The following is a 16,610-nucleotide window of genomic DNA, read 5'->3' on the forward strand; positions in this document are numbered from 1 at the left end:
GGGTTTTCAGGGCATTTTTACCTGTGTTGCTTCAGGACTTTAGGGAAAGGATTTTGGGGCTGCAGTCACCTGACTTTGGGTTCTGTCTAGTTCATCCATTTGTTGAGTGTGTGACCATGGGGACATTTCTTGATCTGTTTGAGCTTGATGTTTTTATGTGACAAGTGGGAATGATGATGCCTAAAATACAGGCTTCTTGTACAAAATAAATCAAATACAGGTTTTCTTCACCATCTGAAAGTGTAGAGCATTTCTGTGAAAACTTTTGTAAGCTCAAGTGGCAAAGTGAAGAAGCAATTACCATTGCCTTATAAAAAAAATGCTTAAGCATCCCCAGACCCCCAAAATAACTTCTTTGGCTTTTCCGGTACCAGTACCGTAGGACATAACTTGCTAAGGGATGCACAAAAAAAGTTGAGATAAAACGCAGATGCCCACAGACACAGGTCAAAGCTCTGGCGGCTTGGTGCTGAGACTGAGTGTAGCTCCCGGGGGAGGCGCTGGGCGGCGCTGCTCGTACAGCTCGGCGTGTGCCCTGCCTCTCTACAAACAAATGCTATTTTCACGTTTCGCCTTTCTTCAAATAGTGAAAACCCTCTTTGGATGTCTATCGGTCAGCAAAAACAGGTATTAATGTCAGTCTTTCATAAAAGTGAAGTGGTTAATGTGAATTTTCGAAAAGCAGGGGATACCTGTCATGCAGGCAAAGCACATTAAAGAGACTGACACATATTAGGTTCTTAGTCAAGTGAGGTTCTCAGCCTTATGAAGTCCCCATGAAATTTCTGTGCAGCAAGATGAATATTGTCCTGTGCATTTCCCAGAGAAGATGACTGGCGTTTGTGGAAGCCCGGTGGCCTGTAGACCCCTCACCATATTGGTATCCCAAAGTAGATGGAGGACTCAAACCAACCTATGTGAGTCCATTGCTGTTTTTTTCCCTTCAGCCAGTGGTGGTGGGTCAGTAGGGCAGCAATGGCCTCCCAAGGAGCTCTGGGTCTTTTCCAAAAACATTCCCCTTTGCTGCCCTTCCTTTGGCCAAAGCCGTGGAGTCTCCCCATTTAGCAGTCAAAGAACAGTGTTACTTACAGGATCGTTCCCAGGAGACCTCGAATCTGCCCCACACCTGGTTGTCCCGGACAGCCTTCAGCAAAGATTTGCCTATCTCTTTAGGTCCACCATCCAGAATTGGCTACTGGCCTTATTGGCAGCCATAAAGGAAGAAAAAAGTGCCCATGTGAAAATAGTGTCAGCCGTTTGAGTGTTCCAACAGTGCTGAAAGAGAGAGCCCAGCATGTGTGTCTGCTGGGGGATGCCCATTCAGGGTGTTTTGTGGCAAGATAGAAACCATGGTAGGAACAAAGTGCAGTCAAACCAACCCCTGGGGAGCAGTCACAGCCAAAGAACACACACTCTCATGGGGCTTATTGTTTTTAGAGCCTGCTAGAGAATTACAACAGACTGTTCGGAGCCTTAACAATCGCTTATTTTGTATTGGATGTTTTAGAAAAGCAAAGGATTTTTTCTTTGTATGTGACACATATGCCAGGAAAAATAGTTCCTGAAGAATGAAAACATCTCGAGGGGTAGTTTGCAACTTGAGAGGGGCAGTCGGGCCCAGTTGCAAAGATGCCATTTTCTCCCAAGCAAGGGGTGTTCTGGGAGGAAACAGATGTGGCCAGGCAGATGGGCTGATGTCAGGTTACTGGTCTTGAGTTAGGGCCCAGCTGGGTCTTCAGTGGGAGCTGCGGGTGCAGCAGTGACCCAGCCCCTGGCCACGGGGACATGGGTTCCGGAGCAGCTAGGTCCAGAACCTAATGGGGAACAGGACGATGGGAGTTCTACCCTGGGCTGATGCCCTGCAGCCTGGCCTGGTATCCAGCTAACCTCGAAACCGCGTGTTGCCGCAGCACGGTCAGGGTGCCACCCAGATCCCAGTTTTTCTGTGGGCAGTGCTATCATCTGCAGGGCTGAGAATCTGCCAGGTCAGGGGCTACAGGGGAGTAGGCACAGGGAAGCAGCAGGAGAAATGAAAAGAGGAAATAGCAGGAAAAGCCCAACTTGCAGACTACCCAGGGCTGCGTGGGGCAGCCCCTGCTGGAGACAACAGAGATGGTTTCTCAGGGCTTGTGTACACCACCTACTAAGAAGGATGCTCACCACACGGCTCCTCGGTGCAGCCACGTGGCCGTGCTGGGTGCTGACAGATGCTCTCCTAGGAGGCCTTGCATTTGACACCAGTGACAAGTTAAGGAGGAGAGGGATGTTCCCCTAATGGCCCCTTCAGCTTGACTTGCCTTCCAGGAGTGCAAGGAATCATTAAAGCAGTGAGCATTTCTCAAAGAGCAGTTCCTGGACCACCGGCATCAGTTACCCCTGGGAGTCCGTGAGAAATGCACGTTATCTGGCTCCTCCCCAGACCTACTGACTCAGCAGCTCTGGGGGTGAGGCCCGGAGAAGACTAGTGCTAGTAATCCTTGTCTTTGGGAGGTAGTGCTAGAGCCCCCAGTTCCTCCTGGAGGCTCCATCGCATCCAATACCAGAATACCAATACACATTGCCTACTGTGTTGTTCAGGACACTGCCCTGTAAAAATGAAGATCCTTGTTTTTGTCTTTCTGATTTTTCCTTGACATGTAGGCCCAGGTATTATTTATTATCTGGTTTTGCTCCCTGCCTCCAGGCAAGGACTATATTTAAGCCAATTCAAACTTTGCAGGTCTTAGAAATAACTCTCTGCTAACCCCTTCCAGGATTGGCAAGGCTTCCTTTCAAACAGGAAATCCATCTTTTTCTACCTGCCCAACCCTCGTGATTAACGCACCCCATGATCTGTTCTTACTTTTGCAAGCTGCAAGTCAGTGGGGTGATTTTGTGCATGTAAGGGGGTACAGAGTCCTGTTTTCCCCTTCCATTGCCAACAGTCCTCATTTTCAGTTTTCAGTGTGAAAGATTAACTTCTTTAAAGGCAAAACAGTTGTCAGTGATCCCTCATGAATAAACCCACCTTCAGTGAGTTCATCTTCAACTAATTGTTCCTAAAAGTCATCCCAGGCTTCTGGAAGTAAAAGTTACTGTGACTGTTTTGAAGAGTGACTTTTAAATACTGCATGCCCACGGCATACATTTAAGCCAATAATGATCTCCAAAGTGAATTACTCTCATACTGAGAGGTGGCCTTTAGAGACCTGGCTTTTCTTCTAGTTCCTTCATTTTAATGGATTTCTTAACCATGAGTGTGGGTTCTAGTCTCTCTTTGCCTACTGCTCTGCATCCATCCTGATGACCAAAGTCTTATGACTTCTTTCTCTCCTCCAAACATCACCATAATAAACCAACTCTCCAGCCCTGGAGGGTCCCCCGAACCATGCCTTTTTCCTTCATGAATCCCTGAGTAATAATGAGGTGGAATCTTTGGTCTCAGAGAGACTTTTGGTATAAGTCAAAGTTAAAATTTAAAATTTTTAAATTAAAACTAATTAAGGAAAAAATTGGGACCAACAGTCAGACCCCATATTGAGGGGGAATGTTTCTGCTTGTTGAGAAATGAAGAGTGGAAAGTATGTGGAAGGTATACGGTCAGTAGAAGAAGGGTAAAGATGGAATGCCTCCCATTTCTATTTCTCCATCACCCAGGTGTTCATCCTCTATACCTGCTCTGAGCCCAAGCCTTCTCTCCTTTGAAATAGGTGGGGCCATTGGCCAGCCCTGCTGTCTAATAGAACTCCCCAAGACAGAATGTTCTCTGCACTGTTCAGTGCATCTACTGAGCCCTTGACAGGTGGCTAGATTGACTGATGAGCTACATTTTGAATTTTATTTCATTCTATTTAATTTACTTTTAAATGGCCACATGTGGCTGATGGCTGTCATGCTGGGCAGCACAGAGCTGGAGGGAAGGAAATGAAGTTGCCCCAGCAGTGCCTGCTCCAGATAATTCCTCTGGACAGTGGTAACAAGGACCAGACTAACTCCCCGAAGAGGACTTCATCCCCAAATTATTAAACCTGGAAGCTGAGAAAGGAGAAGATCATTGTTTTACAAAGGAATTGAAATAATTGAGGCTTGAAATTTTCATTGAGGTGAAACAGAGCCTTCCTTCATTAGTAACAAGTAGGCTTAGGATAAAAGCAAAGGCCTAAGTAGGAAGCCCTACATTTTTCTTTCTTTCTTTCTTTCTTTTTTAAATCCTGTTTCATCAGCCAGGGATTGCAGAAAACTCTGAGTATGCAAAGGTTTTTTGTTTTGTTTTGTTTTGTTTTGTTTGGGTTTTTTTGCCTAAGAAAAGGGTGGAGTAAAAAGAAAAAAAAAGGGTGGGGATCCCTGGGTAGCAGAGCGGTTTGGCGCCTGCCTTTGGCCAAGGGCGCGATCCTGGAGACCCGGAATCGAATCCCACATCGGACTCCCGGTGCATGGAGCCTGCTTCTCCCTCTGCCTGTGTCTCTGCCTCTCTCTCTCTCTCTCTGTGTGTGTGTGACTATCATAAATAAATTTAAAAAAAAAGGGTGGAGTAGACAATTGTCCAGTTAGATGCCCAAGCTCTCAGAACCTGGTCGTCTGCTTGCCTTGAGTTTTACCATGTGCTGAGCCACATTTTGGGAAGGGATAAGAGAGGGAATGAGAACCAGCTGATTGAATTTGTTGGCCAGGGTCAGGAGAGGGTCTGGTGAAAGGTGCCTGAAACATCCCATGGTCAGGAAGATCCCACGGAGCCCTGCACCCAGTCCTATTTGACATTGGAGTGTTGGCAGTTTTTGTCTGAGAAAACTAGTTCTCTTTTGGAATGCTCCTTAGTAATGATCAACCAGCATCCATCATGGATGTGTTGAGTAACAAGCTCCATGTTTCATGCTGTGAGCTTCAGGAAAAACATCATTTATTACCACAACATATAGTACTATAGAGTAAGAAAGATAAAATATCTACTGTTGCACAAATGGCAGAAAAGGTAGTTATGGAAGTGTTAATTTTTCAGTAAAGAACAAGTGTGTAAGAGTGTGTGTACAAATTTAGGTGACACATTGGTGGCAGCAAGTGGGACAAAAAGTTTATTAGAGGGATGTTGGGTTCCTTTTGTTTATTTTTTTAAAAAAATATTTTACTTATTATTTGGTAGAGCGTGCACAAACAGGTAGAGCAGCAGGCAGAGGGAGAGGGAGAAGCAGACTCCCCACTGAGCAGGGAGCCCGATGTGGGGCTCCATCGCAGGACCCTGAGATCATGACCTGAGCCGAATGCAGATGCTTAACTGACTGAGTCACTCGGTGTCCCTGATGAGTTCCTTTTCAACTGAGAGCCATCTTGCTGGTGTCTTTGCTCAGGACAGTCCTGTAGTGGTGACGATGAATGCTGACACTTTAAAACAGACAAAGTAGGGCCTGAGAGAAAACAGGGCAGACAGAGTTAAAAGCAGAAAGGCAAGGTCCACAGACTGCCCTGGGAACCTGGCACCCGTATTTGCCTGTCCCTCCCCTTTATGTTGGCTCTGAATCACGGTCCTTCTTGGCACATGCCTTTGGCTTGGTGTCTCTGCAAGCAGCACTCTCCAGCTAGGCTCTGGCTTCTGGGCTGGTGTGTGCCCTCTGTCCACACTCTTGGCTGGCACCCTAGCAGTGGTCCTGGCAGTGGCCCTCTTTTCTGCTCAGTGCCCCCCACCCCCATTCCCTGTGCCATCCCAGGCCCATCTGCTTCACCTCTCTCCCTGGGGCAAGCAGCCGTGACAGCTGTTGGCCCCAGTTCCCAGGAGTGTAGCCAAATGATGGTTTATTGAAAGGAAAGCATTTAACAAAAAGTTAAATCTATTCTGGAACAAAAATGAGGCCCATGGTTTCTCAGCATCCAGAGTTTTTCAGTCCTAACATGTTGAAAGGGCACAGCAGCCAGCCTGAAGGAGCTCTTGCTGGCCAAATCTGGGACAACTTGAACATCAAAATAATAACAGTAGCAGGTAATTTATAATCTATAGAATTAAATAAGAATCTGTGAGTCCACATTGAATGAATGAATGAATGAATGAATGAGATGGAAATAACTCTTCCTGTGAATAGGAGAAATGATGGAATTAGAAAAATCCCTGTATGGCAATGGTCATAATAATTGATTCAATCAAGAACCATAAATAACACCATAACTAGTGGCTACTTGTTTGATAAGCAGGGTATTTACATTGTCTCAGAGTGCATCCCCATGGGATACTTATTAATGCCAAGGATGAAGTAGTACCTTTACAGTGGAGGAAAGTGGGTTGACTGACTCCACCTAACCAGAGGAGTGATGGGGCACATTGGGATTGTGTGCTTCGGGATGCACTGCCCTGAGAAGGACACAATGTCATTTCTGGGGGCTCCTTTCAAGAGAAATCAGCAGGAAAACCCAAACTGCAGGGCCTTCTACAAAATAATTGGCCCGAAAGGACATAAAAGACAAAGGCAGAGCAAGAGTGAGGAGCTGTCCTCATTTAGAGACAAAGGACACAGGACAGTTAAGTGCAACGTGTGACCCTTTGATAATATCCTATGAAGAATTTTTTTCTTTTCCTATGAAAGATATTAATGAGACAATGAGCAAAACGAGTAAGGTCTGTGAGATTAGGTAATAGCGTTGCAGTCATTATTGGTTTCCACAGTTTGACAGTTTTGCTGTGCTTACGAGAATGTCCTCGTGCTCAGAAAATACACTAGACCAGGTGGATGTGAAGGACATAGTACCCAGAGTGACTGGAGTGGGGCACAGAGGAACTGTGTGGGGTGACGGGGAGCTCTGACTCTTGACCAGCTTGTGGATTACAAGAGTGTCTACATTTGTCGAAACTTCCTGAACCATACACTGAACATCTGTGCATTTTCCCACATGTAAGTTATGCCCTGCTGAAAAGTTCAGTCAGAAAATAACTATTTTTTAAAGATTTTATTTATTCATGAGAGACACAGAGAGGCAGAGACACAGGCAGAGGGAGAAGCAGGCTTCCTGCAGGGAGCCCAATGCGGGACTTGATCCCAGGACCCCAGGGTCACGCCCTGAGCTGAAGGCAGACGCTCAACCACTGAGCCACCCAGGCATCCCAATAACTAAAATTTTTAAAAATATAGTTCTAAAATTGCTCAGTGTGTAAAGCCATTGAAATTAGTGTAAATCTTTCCAAATGGCTCCTTTGAAATTCCAAAATATTCCCTGATCTAAGCATGTTCATTTTGTTTGTTTTTTTGGTTATAAGTATATTTTTTTTATTGGAGTTTGATAAGCATCTTAATTTTTTAAAAAATAATTCGCTGCTTCATGGTCATATATTGTTTCTCCTCATACCGTTTGGCACCATATGGCCACAAAAAGTATTAGCCAGTTGTTTTGATAGCTGGTATCTTGGACTTTATATAACAAACACACTTCATCCTGTTTGAGACCTGGTGGACAGGAAAGACATTTGCGTTTCTAGAGTGGGAGCAGCAGGAGACCCCAGGTAAGAACCTTCCAGCACTCACAACCTCAGTGGAAACTTTTTTTCCACCGTAGGAAATGCTCCTGCCACCCAACAGGCTGTGGAATGGCAAGCCTGGGTTTGGAGCGGACAGTCTGATTTTTGGAGTTTCTTTATTTCCTATTAAGGATCCCCAGCCAGCTTCCCACCTTATTTGCAGAGGTTGTAAAATGTATCTGTTGCTTCTTAAATCACCCTCCTATACCAAGAAGCCTTAGGATGTTGTAATCCTTCTACCTCCAGAGCAGATGGAGTAAACATGTCATGCCACCCTCCATTAGGGAGAGAAGTCAGGCCTCCGAACCAAAAGCAGACTTGTGGTCTGGGAAGCAGGGTCAGGGTCTCACCCTTGCAGTCTCTCCCTGGCTCTGGCTCTGATTGATTGGAAAAAGAAACCCACCTCTCATGTCTGGTTAGCACATGGTGTCAGGGGTCTGGCAGGTCACCGTGGGGGGGTCCCAACCTTTATCACACACTGGAGACACTCAGGCAACATTGTAACCCTTACTGCAGGTGACAAAATGAGCTCAGAGATATCAGGTGCCCTAGAACCTGGGCTTCCTTCCCTCTTATCCGAGGATCTTTCCAGCATATCACATAGTCTGTCTTGGTGGAGGTCTCCTTGGAAGTAGACCCCAAATGAAGACTTGAATGTAGGTCATCTGTTTGGGAGGAGACCCAGGGAATGGAAGGAAGCCCTGACAGTAACTTGCCCTTCTGGGGACCCTGGAAAGCACTGCAGAACCTGTATGGGAGCATTTTTCCACCCATGGGGATAAGTAGCAGGGGTACATATAGCCCAGCTCTCATTACTTGTTCTTTGAGGGTGGCTGGGAGCGGGGTTGTGTTTATTCCTGGTGCATCTCTGTCCATCACACATTTGGATGGAGTGATGCTGGTGCCAATAGGTGGAGGTGGGACTGGCAGGACTGAAATGGTAGAGACTGAGGAGGTATGGCGGCAGGGGCACAGTGTCTGTCAGGCTACCTTCCAAGCATCAAATCACATGGAATTGACTTTGAGAGCTTTGAGGTTTCCCCTAGATACTGAGTTGGATGTTGGAGTGGGCTCACTCTGCGGGCAAATGCCTCCCAGTGCCTTTCATTAGGGGTAACCCTCACTGTCCCCAAAATGTGGGGCAGGAACCCTAACAACATCCCCTCCATGCCTCCTCAGGTGGGATAGCCCCAGGCTGCCATGCCTGCTGGTGATGTGGTGATGTCCTTGCCCAGTGCTGTGTCCCAGTGTCACCTAGCCATGACAACCCCCCAACGATGCTCTGGGAGGCTGGAGAGCACATTGAAAACAAAACAACAACAGAGGTTCCTGTGGGGGGAAAGGCTGTGAACTTGGCCTCATTAGTGCTCCTTGGCAGCAGATCCAATGATCTCCCTCATATGCGTATTGTGGAAATGGTGAAACAAACAAACAAAAAACATATCGACCAACAGACAGCTCAGCCTGGGGGAAGAAGCTTCCAGTCTGTTTACTAGCGTGGGATTGTACTGTGGTGAGAAAGTCGGGGTCCCCATGTCTGTGCCCCACTGATCCTTGTTATTAAAAAAAGACACTTAGGCCAGGAAGTAAGAGTCTCCACAGAAACATTAGGTCCTGCAAAGCTTTCACTGCATGTGCTCAGCACCATCAAGAAGAGGACATGGGGAACCACCAGCGAATTTCCGCCTTTCTCTGTGGTGGCCACAGATTTAATCAGGTGGCATCAGGAGGCAAATATTTGGACCTGTCTATGGAAAGTTCTTTTGCTCCAGCATTTCCTGTGGTGGCCTGGGGCTGATTGGGACCACAAGGGAAGTGAATTACATAGAGAGGGCACATGCCTGACTTATTTACCAAAAAGGAAAGAAAGAATTCCTTTAGCTTTGTGATTTTTTTTTTTGTCCCTTTTCATTGAAGGGAGATCCTGGCAATTAGCGCCAGTCAGGAGCCTATGGGTTGGCTCCCTGCCTTTGCCCCACTTTGTCTTTTCAAACGGATGCTTTTCGGTCTGGTTTTTGTTTGCTGCTGGTGTTCTGTTCCTGAGAGAGGATCTGACTTATACAACCTAATTTCTCCCTCAGCAGACCCCAAGGGAAATCAAGTCAGAGTCAAAGACCTCTTGTGGGGGTCCTTGCTCTGTCCTGGCCACATTGACCCTCTGCAAAGGCAGGGCCCTAAGCTGGGCAGAGCTCTTCCTGAACCTGGTGGGGAAGTTGGGTGGAGGACCATAATGCACCATAATGGTTTATGGCATCAGAAGTTCAGAACACCAGAAAAGAATGAAAAGAGAGAGAGAGAGAAAGAGAGAGAGAGAGAAGAGTCAGAAGATAGGGCTGTGTGACCTTTGAAACCCAAAGGGAGAACCAGAGAGAACAGGGGCAAAAACCAGGGCCCAGGCAGAGGGCATGGGCCAGACCTGCTGTCAGCCTTGATTAGGTCACTTAACTGCTCAGAACCCTAGTGGGTCTCCCTTGTATCTTCCTTGAATGCTGGAGACATCTTGGGAGACCCTCCGAAGATCACCAGTGATGCCATGAGAACTGCTCACACTCCTTATCTCCAGGGTTATCTGCCTGTCCCTCTCTGGATACATGAAGCCAATAAACTCAGACTGCCTTCTGAAGTATCAGATTTACTGGAAGGTTTGAGAGAGAAGAATCACTTGTTAGGCTAAAAGAAACAGTGGTATATTATGCTCTTCATATAAAATGTGCTTGAATTATAAAGACAGATGCTTGAACAATAAGGGCTGGAAATGGATTCTGTGCCTACCTTAAACCACTTTCTACAAGAGCCCAGTCACTGGCATACTTGTCCTTTTTAGGGACATCTGGTGGTACATTAGAGAAGCCACCCCTTTTCTCAATGTCTTGGAGATCAGAATAGCCCTTGTGTGCCTAAGTGCTTAGAAGTATAGAGCATGATCCAGCTCCATGGCTTTCCAGCCGTTACTTTTGTCTAGGATGGTGGTTAATTCCCGAGGGACACTGCCTACTTGGAAGATCTGGTTGTAGGAACTTTAAATTCTGACTTAGATTTTATGTGGAATTTGGAGGCACTCAGAGATCCATTTCAAGCACACTCAGTAGACTACTACTGCCTGGATCCTAGCTTAAGACTTTGTCCAGAGGAATATCGGTAAGGGGAAAGACTGGGAGGGGAAGAGTTGGGATGCTGGTGCAGCAGGTTGTATTCACAGCCTCGAAAGTTTTAGACAGAGTGCCTGCTCCCTACACACCCCAGCAAGTGGGATCCTGACTATGGGATCAGGCTCCCCTTAGGTGCTCTGTGTAAGACACACCGAAACAAAGCCCATGCTCCTCTCTTCTCTGTCCTGGAGCTCTGGGCACATGTAGGTTCCCAGCCCTCCCTGTAGGCTTGCAAGAGTTTGTGATTTCACAGGGCTTTCTAAATTGCACAGTTATTTACAGAATCATCCGACTTAATTCTCACTGTAGGCATGGGGGTGAGTATAATGGCATCATTTTCTTGATGGGGAGTTTTGGTGTAGGTTTGTGAAGTTAGGAGGTATTTCTCAAGGGATGGGGAGCCTCAGTGTAGGTTAGGGAAGTTAGGGGGTATTTCTCAAGTGTCCTGCCACTGATCAGGCAGGACACAATGATGCAGTGACTCCCGGCCCTGCCCATATCTTTTACCCATACCCATCAGGGCACTTGGGTTCTTTGATGACTTTCTCTGGCCACCTCAGTGTGCTTTGCCTGCCAGAAGTCAGAGGAATGAATGCTTCCTGAGGCAGCCCAAAGCCTGCAGCAGGTGGGAGTTGACTTATAAATACCCCAGATTCCTCAACCCTTGGAGGAGATAACTGGCCTATGCATTTTCCCCAGAATTCCCTTGGGGTGGGATTAAAAAGCCCTTTTCCCACAGTGATAACTGGCTTGCCAACCAACCGGCCACCTTCCCTTCCAAGTGTCACTTGCACACTCCCCTGCTGGCTCTCCTCTACCTCACAAATTAGCCACTTGCGGCTGCATCCTTGTCTCAGAGTCTGCTTCTAGGAGAACCTAAAGTAAGACCCAGATTCTTGGCCACCAGATCCTGGCTTTTCCCATCTGGACAGCAGTGCTCTCACTTCCTTCTGGTGTAACAGCTTCCCAGACTCCTGAGAGAGAATCCAGCTGTGTTCTGAGGGCTAAGAACAGCCTGTCAGTGCTGTGGTGCATGGCATATAGTTGGTGAATTTTCTTTCTTTTATTCTGAGGAGAAAGAAAACTGATTGGCACTCCCTGGTATGTCCCCCCATGCACCCCTAGATCAGCGCTGTTTCTTATCCATACAGGGAAGTTGTCTGAAAGGGAGATGGGAAGGGCAGAGACCCAGGAGAAAACCCCACTGTCAGAGCTTCTGGCCAGAGAAGACAGATTGGGCCCAGAGAGGGACAGAGTTCACCAAGTTACTGCATTTTCTGCATGTTGCCTACATTATGGGAGGAGAGGAAGTGCCATACCAGACTCCACAGCAATGTCCTAAATCATGGCAAGTGTGTTGTGGCCACCTCTGTGGGGTGGCTTGGAAATGAAGCCATGTATCAGACCAGGAGGCCAGGCTGCCTGGCCCTCACTTTGGTGAAGAGAGGGGGCACTACTGAGGCATCAGTGGGGGTGGGATTCTGCAACTCCTTTGAACATCCTAGAGAATCAGAGAAGTTGAGAAAAGCATGTCAAAATTTCCTGAGAATTTTTGTCTGCATTCGGCAAAGGTGAACTAGAATTTGTCATGTGAGTGAGGAGGGACTTTTTAAATAAAGTAAGATCTCCAAAATTCATAACCCTGTCTGGAAGCTTCTCTTGCATATCTTAAAAAAGATCAAAATAGAGAGATGTTGAGGACAGCCTGGCTTTCTTATTTAAAACTGTTTATCAAAAGTTGACTTATTCTAACCCAGTATGAGAAGTGTGTGTGGGGGGGGGGGGCTGTGTGGGAGGAATGTGTGTGCGTGCACATGCAAGGGCAGGCATTGGGAGAAAATCTACGAAGGTGAGGAAAAGTGGCATATTAGGATATTTTCTGAAATACACTGTGTACCACAGTTTGTATTTCCCATAATATTATCATTTTATTTGTAACTTTACTTATTATTGATGAAACTCCGAGTCTGGGAATGATGTTTTAGGTGCTAGGTGCCATTTTCAACAAGAAACCAAAAAGTGGAAGAAGAAAAAGTGGAGGAGTATCTATCTGTGTTCAAGGTTGCTACTTGCTGGTTGTTCTGGTGAATGGTAGTGTAGAAAGGATAGATAGAAGAATAAATGGAAGCAATCATACGAAATGAGGCATGGGATTGATCTCTGGATTGCATATTCCCTGTTCTTTCTGTGTGTCCCTAGCATGGATAATTGTGGGCAGGCTGTCATTCTAGCCTTCCTGGGAGGCTGTTCCCAATTTATTCTTTCACTCTCTGCCATGAGCAAGCCAAGGGAAAAGATTATTCCCAGAACCAGAGTGTTCCAGGTTTTCTGAAAGGTCATTACCACCTTTTTTTTTTTTCTTTTGGTAGCTCCCACCATGGCAGAAATGTTTGGATGTCAACCCTGTCTTTTAACCGCTGCTGCAAGCTTACTCCATTTATTTGAGATAAAACTTCCCTCCTGGTCCAGTAGCATTCAAGGCTGAATTGGCCATGAGACAGAGGACCCTGTGTTCCTAATTATTTCTGGATGAAAAGTCCTGTAGGCGAGTGGAGATTCAGGGCAAGGATGGCCAGGTGGAGCAGTCACCAGTGTGCAGTGGATTGTAGAAATGGAGAGATAATTAAATTAAGAGTGCCAAGTGCAAGCATTGAAAAATAACCATGGGTGTTAATTATGCAATCCGGCTTTACAGTCCAGTGTTAGCAGAGGAAATGCCACGGGCCGGTTTGTCACATGGCGGCTTGAAAGGCTTGGAGAGACACATTCATGATTTCTAGAGAATTTGCCAGGGCTGCCTACTTGGGATTCTGGTGGAGTAAGATTATATATTAGTTGGAGTGTGTGTATTTTTTTCTATTTTACACTGAGCCAAGGTGGGCACTTGGTGTGTGGGGGTGGGGTGGGGGTTAGGTTTGATCCACATGGAAATCTGAGTGTAGTAGGGGTCATGGTGGAGCATGATGTTTCTGGTGTAGGCACTTCTAGAAGTACCTGTTCTCTTCCCGATTTGAAATTATTTTGGTTTTTGGGGTCTGGGGCAGTATGTCCCTGTCAAGAAGATGAAGGGATAAGTTGTGGCATGTTCTTACAGGAACCACAGCACAATAGTCACTGCATTTTGAAGTTCTAGATCAGGTGAGACTGAGCTATGGGAATGCATGGTGGGGCTGTAGTTGCACAAGGGAACTTTCTAAGGTGATGGGGGAATGTTCTGTGGCTTTCTTGGGCTGAGGGTTAGATGATGTGAACATTTTCCAAAATACACAGGGCAGATGCTTATAAATCTGTGCATTTCATTGTGTGTAAATTGTTCCCTGATGAAAGAAATGTGAAGAGACCTTCCAGCGCTCCACCTGTTTGAGCCCTAATCAGTCTACCCCACGTCTCATGTTCACCGTCTCCCGACCACCCAGCCTGTCCTTGTCCACAGAGCTGTTCACAAAAGCCTCTCATTAGAAGGAAGCCGAGTCTAATGCGGGGACAGCACACCGTGGCCCTTGGGCCTAATCTGCTCACTCTCATTGTTGTAAATACAATTGTATTGGAAAACAGCCATGCCCATTCATTTACGGTCCTCCGTGCCTGCTCTCATGGCTCAGTGACAGAGCTGGATGCTGTCGCAGAGGATGCTGGTCCACTGGCCTGAAATACTTAGGTCTGTCCCTTTGTAGAAAAAGGTTTGTAGCACCTTAGTCCAAAGGACCATTTCTTTTTTAAAAAAGATTTTATTTATTTATTCATGAGAGACACAGAAAGAGAGGCAGAGACATAGGCAGAGGGAGAAGCAGGCTCCCTGCAGGGAGCCTGCTGGGGACTTGATCCCAGGACACTGGGATCATGACCTGAGCTGAAGGCAGACACTCAACCACTGAGCCACCCAGTGCCCCTAAAGGACCATTTCCTTCGGAGCTTCTCACTACAGCTCTGCATGGGTGGAGGTTGTGGAGGTTTTGGGCAGAGAATGCTGTCCTGGAAGGGGTCGGGTATAGCTGTGGAGCTGTGATCACAGTTTGGATAAGTCACTCTTTGTCCCCTGGACTTTGCTAGGCACGCATGGTGCCATGGATCTCCATTGGAGTACAGCTTGGCCTATATAGAGTTTTAAAAAAAGTTTTCTGGGTCACTGCGTTCAGGGAGGGAGAAGTAAGTAAGGTCTGGAAACTCTCCGTGGCCAAAGCAAGACTCCTGTTTTAAACTCAGCCTTTGGCTGTAAATGATCCCTGCTTAGAAAATGAAAGTCAGCTAATGGATTTTCACAGAAGTAGATGTAGTCTGGGGAGACCTGGTCAGTGTGATGGGTTGCGTTCATTAAGTAAATGAAAGAACTAATTGAACGTAGGAACTGATGTCAGAATTCGGGTTTGCATTTGGTGCTAAACAAGCCATTTTGTTGAAGATACTCTTCATATTGCTTATTTGTCGAAGATACTCTTTTAAACTGTTGTCAAAAAAGGTTTACATCCCTTTCTCTCCTCTACTTTCTCCCCAAGATGAATGCTTGTAACCCGGCTGGTGGTCCCTGAAGGGTCTGGTATAGTGTGGTACATGAGTCTCAAAGCTTGGACTTTTTTCATTTTGCAGTTGTTATTTCTTTCATCCATCTGGTTTTCCTATTCTGTGGGCACCAGTGATTTTTAAAAATATTTTATTTATTTATTTATTTATTAGAGAGAGGCAGAGACACAGGAAGAGGGAGGAGAAACAGGCTCCGTGCCAGGAGCCCAGTGTGGGACTTGATCCTGGGACTCCAGGATCACGCCCTGAGCCAAAGACAGATGCTTAACCACTGAGCCACCCAGGCATCCCTGTGATTACCAGTGATTAAAGGGTTAGGTCTTAAGGACGAGGGGTCAATAACTTTTGTAATGAAAATAACTAAATGTGAAGTATATTTCTGTTCTTAAAAATGTGTGCGTATATATATTAATGATGCATGATGTAGAAATATGTAAATGATACATGTATATGTGATGAACATGTCAATGACAAATATAATAAGGATACATCTATGTAACTGGGGCCCTACAAAATCTGGGCAGTGCTTCAGGGTTACATTAGGCTGTTCCTTTATAGCCTCAGGTTGTAGGACTGCAAGCAGGTGGTGCAGAATTGCAGGAATTGACAAATTGCTGTCTAACCAAGAGGAAATCAGAAATCCACAGATGAATTGTGAGTCCTGGAGATGTGTTCCACGGAGTAGAGAATTACCGATTTGATCATGTGTCCTGCACTATGGGGTTCATTCATTTAGTCAGTCGCATATACTTGGGACCTCCTAGACGGGATGTGTCTCATGTCAGTCGAGGTGAGAGGACACAGGTGTGAGCTCATATTCACTCACCTCGCAGCTACCTCTGTTAACTGGGAAATAGTCAAAGATCAGATGCTTGGCAGAATTAAGCCAGTCACTCTCTGCTGCACGGTAGTGTCAAAAATAATTACATCTCTATGAAGGCCTCCCCTCCTCCATTTAGATTGCTGTGCCTGACAGTGAGAATAGCACCACTACCACCAACACACACACACAACACACACTCAGGCATGCACGTATGCACATACACACCATAATCTGATGTTTCTTTTTATAGTTTTTATAAAGTGTTTATTTTGTAAGCATTCTTATAGGAGTGTTAACAATAACCCTGTGATACAGACAGTGACTGGGTAGTATGTATATGCATTCATTCATTGATCCATGCATTCATTAACGCATCTTTATAGATCACATTGCCATCTGCCAAGGGTAGATGTTTGGTACTGGGGAAGTAATAGTGAACAAAAAAAAAAAAGGAAAAAAAAGCTCAATTCTTGCTCACAGAGAATTCACAGCATCATAGGAGAGACAGATAACCATCAAATAATATTGAAATATATCCTGCCAGTTTAGACAAGTATTATAAATTATTCAATGCCATAAGATCACACCGTGGGCCTGGGGGTTAGGAGATACTTCACAGAGAAGAAAGTGGCCCTGGGGTTAGAACCTT

General features: G+C 46.0%; 1 protein-coding gene across 2 annotated transcripts in view; it reads left to right on the forward strand.

Annotated features, from left to right (window-relative positions):
* The window catches only part of SLC24A3 (solute carrier family 24 member 3), a 477,919-nt gene that overhangs the window by 144,004 nt on the left and 317,305 nt on the right, over nt 1-16,610 (forward strand). The window lies entirely within an intron of this gene.

Source organism: Vulpes vulpes, chromosome 14, assembly GCF_048418805.1.
Source record: "Vulpes vulpes isolate BD-2025 chromosome 14, VulVul3, whole genome shotgun sequence".
Lineage (NCBI taxonomy): Eukaryota > Metazoa > Chordata > Mammalia > Carnivora > Canidae > Vulpes > Vulpes vulpes.